The following is a 5,814-nucleotide window of genomic DNA, read 5'->3' on the forward strand; positions in this document are numbered from 1 at the left end:
TTCTTCATAGAATTCCAGTGTGTAAATGTACCATCGTTCTTGGCTCCATTCATTTACTGATGTGCACCTAGGTTGCTTCCAACTCTTTGCTATTGTAAATTGTGCTGCTATGAACATTGGGGTGCATAGGTTCTTTGGGATTGGTGTTTTAGGGTTCTTAGGATATAATCCTAGCAGTGGAATTGCTGGGTAAAAAGGCAGATCCATTTTTAGTTTTCTTAGAAAATTCCATACTGTTTTCCATAGTGGTTATACCAGCATGGGTGGAAATGGAAAGCATTATGCTGAGTGAAAGAAGCCAGATGGTGAAAAACAAATACCACATGATCTGACCTTTAATAGGAACATAAACAACAAAACAAAGAAGCAAAATATAACCAAGGACACTGAAATAGAGAGCAGGCTGACAGGGACCAGAGGGGAGAAGGGAGGAAATTTCAGGGCAAAAGGGGAAGAAGGGTTTACAGGAACAAGTATAAAGGACGCATGGACAAAAACTAAGGGGGGTGGAAATGGAAGGGAGGTGGGGAGTACTGCAGGGGTGAGCTGGGATGGGAGTAAAAGACAGAAAACTGTACTTGAACAACAATTAAAATAAATAAAAAAATACTTGTGGGGGTTGAGGTGCTGGGAGAGACTCCCACCTCACAGGAGAATTTGTTGGAGAGACCACAGGATCCTAGAATGTACACAAGCCCACCCACTCGGGAACCAGCACCCAGAAGGGCCTAATTTGCTTGGGGGAAGTGGCAGAAGGGACTGAAATCTAAGAGAGCAGAGCAAGCACCATTGTTCCCTCTCTGACCCCACCCTCACTTACAGCATCACAACCCAGCCACTGGGTTGCCTTGCCCTGGTGAACACCTAAGGCTCCACCTCTCGTACGTAACATGCGCTACCTGACCAAAAAATTATGGCTCAAATGGGAGAACAAATCAAAGCCCCAGAACCAATACTTTTAAGCAACCAAGAGATAGCCAACCTATCATATGCACAGTTCAAAACACTGGTGATCAGGATGCTCACAGAACTGGTTGATTACGGTCACAAATTAGATGAAAAAATGAAGGCTACACTAAGTGAAATGAAGGAAAATGCACAGGGAACCAATAGTGATGGAAAAAAAACTGGAGTCTTCTCCAAATCAATGGAGTGGACCAGAAGAAACAACCAAACAAAAAAGAATGAAGAAACAAGAATTCAAAAAAAATGAGGAGAGGCTTAGAAACCTCCAGGACATCTTTAAACGTCCCAACATCCGAATTATAGGGGTACCAGAAGGGGAAGAGAAACAGCCATGAGTGGAAAACTTATTTGAACAAATAATAAAGGAGAACTTCCCCAATCTGGCAAAAGCAATATACTTCCAGGAAATCCAGGAAGCTCAGAGAGTCCCAAAGAAGGTGGACCCAAGGAGGAACACACCAAGGCACATCATAATTATACTACCCAAAATTAAAATGGAGAGAATTCTAAAAGCAGCAAGAGATAGGGGACAGCTACCTCCAAAGGAGTTCCCATCAGACTGTCAGCTGATTTCTCAAAAGAGACCTTACAGGCAAGAAGGGGCTGGAAAGAGGTATTCCAAGTCATGAAAGGCAAGGACCCACATCCAAGATTACTCTATCCAGCAAAGCTTTCATTTAGAATGGAAGGATAGATAAAGTGCTTCTCAGATAAGGTCAAGCTCAAGGAGTGCATCATCACCAAGCCCTTATTACATGAAATGTTAAAGGGACTTATCTAAGAAAAAGAAGATAAAAAATATGAACAGTGAATGGACAGCAAAGTCACAATTATTACAATCACACCTAAAACAAAAGCATACTAATTGGACAGCTAAAACAGGAGTGGAGCCACAGAATTGGAGATCACATGGAGGGTTAGCAACAGGGGAGTGGGAGGACAGGGTGGGTGGAGAAGGTACAGAGAATAAGTAGCATAGACGGTGGGGAGAAAATAGACAGGGGGAGGGCAAGAGTGGTGTGGGAAATGTAGAAGGCTAAAGAATTTATTACACATGGACATGAAAAAAAGCAGGGGAATGTGGGGGGTGTGCAGTGTGGAGGGGAATGAAGGGGGGAATGGGACAACTGTAATGGCATAATCAATAAAATATACTTAACAAGTAAAAATAAAAAAAGACCAAATGATGATCAGTATAGCAATGTTAGAAACAAAGCCACCTAGCATTAAAAAAATTGAAAAGCAAACAGAATATAAAGTAAACTGACAGAAGCCCCAGTAATTGTGGTAATAGTAAAAGTGAATTCAAAATGATAAAAAAAAACTTGAATGGAAAAAACTTTTTGATATATGCTGAAGATAGCATTGAATATATAAAGGATTAGACATGTAAGAAAAATATATAATAGCATCATAAGAATTTATGGTACATTTCTCATTCCTTGGTAAGGATATAGGGGATCTCACCAGTGTGTAATTAATATTGATTTTAATGGTTCTATGAAAACTGTACCAAAGGATATACCCATCCTAGCACCCAGGAAGTATTTACAAAAGTTGTTTGCTTAGCAACCTAAAAAGAAACCTTTAATAAACTCCCAAAGCAAACTACATGTAATAGAAATAACAAGTTATTAAAAAAAAGAAAAAAAACCTAAAAATTTTAAGTATACCCAACCACCTGGAAGTTGAAAAACACCATTCTAAAAAAAGAAGAACAGTGAAAGGACAGCAAACTCACAGTTATTAAGAACCACACCTAAAACAAAAGCAAACTAAGAGGACAGCTAGATCAGGAGCAAACCACAGAAATGAAGATCACATGGAGGGTTAGCAACAGGGGAGTGAGAGAAGGAGAAGGGAGGAGAAGGTACAGAAAGTAAGTAGCATAGACCGTAGATAGAAAATAGATAGGGGTGAGGGCAAGAATAGTAGGGGAAATACAGAATCTAAAGAACTTGAGACACGTGGTCATAAACTAATAGGTGGGGGGGAAGGGTGGGGGAGGTGTGTGCAGGGTGGAGGGGAATGAACGGGGGAACAACTGTAATGGCATAATTAATAAAATATATTTTAAAAAATTTAAAAAAACAAAAAAAAATTCTTGGCTCAAACAAGAAAACAAATATTTATAAAATCCAATGAAGATAAATACACATTATTAACCTATAGGATGGAGCCAAAGTAAGACAATTCGTAACATTAAAATGGTTTCTTTTAGAGTTAGAGGAAAAGAAAAACAAATAGACCCATTTTTCAACTCAAGAGATAGAAATAAAGTAAAAAAAAAAAGGAATCGAAGTCAAAATACCACAATAAATTAAAAGTAAATGATAGTTCATTATTTCCTAGTAGTGAGAAAGAGTATGGAGGTGGAACAGGGCAATTCCTATTTGTCTAGCAAGGAGAAATGACAAAGGATATGTAGTAACAGGTAAGTATTTAAAACATTGAGATTAAGCACCTATATAATAAAAACATTTTAAATATAAGGTAGGCTAGCCTTGAGTGATGTGGCTGTTTGCTGGGCATTATCTGGCAAAGTGAAAGGTTGCCCGTTTGATTCCAGGTCAGGGTATAAACCAGGGTTGTAGCTTTGATCTCTGGTTCAGGCATCTGTGAGGAGCAAATGATCAGTGTTTTTCTCTCACATTGATGTTTTTCTACTAAAACAGTTTTTATCAAGGGACACATAATTTAAGTTATATTGAAATATTAAGCTCCATAATTTTTATATTTTTTTCCTAAGGAGGACTTATTTACCCATCATCTTCTTATGTATCGTATCTTGAGTGACTTTTAAGATAGAAGGTTGTGCCCTAGCTAGCATGGCTCAGTGAATTGAGCACTGGCCTGCAAACCAAAGGGTCACTGGTTTGATTCCCAGTCAGGGCATATGCCTGTTATAGGCCAGGTCTCCAGCACGGGATGTGTGAGGGGCAATCACACATTGATGTTTCTCTCCCTCTTTCTCCCTCCCATCCCCTCTGTAAAAATAAATAAAATCTTTAAAAAGATAAATATAACCTACACTATATGATGAATTTGCAGAAAAAGAGAAATTACCAAGATTTACTCAAGAAATAGAACCTTAAAACAGAAGAAGAATATAGGAGGAAGCAAAAAAATTGTGAATGAATTACCATCGAGTCAGGTGTATCTGGATATAAATAAAACAGCATCACCACCGTAAACAGGTAATTCTCAGGACATATAAACTATTCTAAATAAAATAAAACATGAGATAGTTTCCAATTTATACTAGAAAGCTATCAAAACCTCCTAATCAGATTTCTCTCTTATGAATGAAATACAAAATCCTAAATACAGGATTACTCGGTAGAATGCAGCATTTTAAACAAATGGCTCAATACTAGATTCTACTAAAGTGCTGGTGTCTATCATTAATAAATCAAAAAAGAAAATCCATACACTGGTAATATTGAAAAGCATCTTAAAAAATATTTAACATCTCATGTGTCAAATACTAAAACTTAGACATTCATAAAATCAAAAGCAAAAATTCCCATTATCATATTCAATCAATGGAAGCCATTAAAAATAATTGAAATGTGGCCAATTTTTTTTTAAAAAGCAGGCTGTTCTTTCTAAGCAGTGACTACTTTAAAATATTACAACACTTAATAATATGAAGGGTCCACTTCTAAAAGCCAAGTAAGTATTTCTGGAAAATTTTATAAATATCAGAATTATAGCAAAGAAAATTTCAAACCTTTATGAGGAACATTAAAAAAACCCTACTATACTTCCAATGGAATGACTACCTCCTACCCACCAAAGTAAATTTAAACACTTAGTATGTTTCCAGTTAAAATATCAACAGGATACTTAGGGAAAGTGATCAAGATGATTCTAAAATCACATGGAAAAATACATAGGCAGGAATAGAAAACTTTGACAAAGGAACAATTAAATTAACAAATACTGTTTGTATCACACAACCAGGAATTGAAAAGTGATTTTAAAAAGGCTATAATGACAGTAGGCACAGTTTATAAAATGTAGTACTTGTAACCAAAAGAGAAAGATCAGGATGGAACATAACTGAAAGCCCAAAATAGACCCAAATAAGACAGAGATGGTATGTATTTTAGAACAAGGGATAGAATGAATTACTTAACATAACTCTGTTGTCCTAGTTAGTATAGCCATTCAGAAAAAGTATAAATTTGGATGATCACCTCACAATACCTAAAAAAATTCTAAAATAGCTTAGAGTTAAAAGTAGAGAGCTAGAGAAGTAAAATAAAATTTGTGCAAAAATTAATCTTAAAGTAGAGAAAACATTTCCAAAAAATATATAAGGAAAAATAAATAGATTGTATATAATTATTGAATTTTTCTATATCAAAACATATCCCTGGAATTTTTAAGATTATACTTTAAAAAGGCTACCTTCCTTTATAAGGAAGGAGCTCTTTATATAAAGAGCTCTTCAAAGCAACAGAAATAAACACCTAATAATTAAGCATATGGATAGTTAATAAACAAGATACTTGACTAACATGAAATAATTAAGTACACTAGTATTCAAAGAAATATGAATTAAAACATGAATTAAAAATGAATTTATCATCTATCAAACTGGCAGAGATTTACAAATTTTAAATACCTAATATAGCTAAATGAAAATGGGAAATCATTCATGAGGGCAATTTAAATGCGGCAAAAGTTTGCCCTGGCTGTTGTGGCTCAGTGGATTGCATGCAGGCCTTCCAACCAAAAAGTTGCCCATTTGATTCCCCAGTCAGGGCACATGCCTGGGTCGTGGGCCAGGTCCCCAGGAGGGGTGCACAAGAGGCAACCCACACACTGATGTTTCCCTCT

Source organism: Artibeus jamaicensis, unplaced genomic scaffold (assembly GCF_021234435.1).
Source record: "Artibeus jamaicensis isolate MK-2021 breed Jamaican fruit bat unplaced genomic scaffold, CSHL_Jam_final contig_311, whole genome shotgun sequence".
NCBI classification, from domain to species: Eukaryota; Metazoa; Chordata; class Mammalia; order Chiroptera; family Phyllostomidae; genus Artibeus; species Artibeus jamaicensis.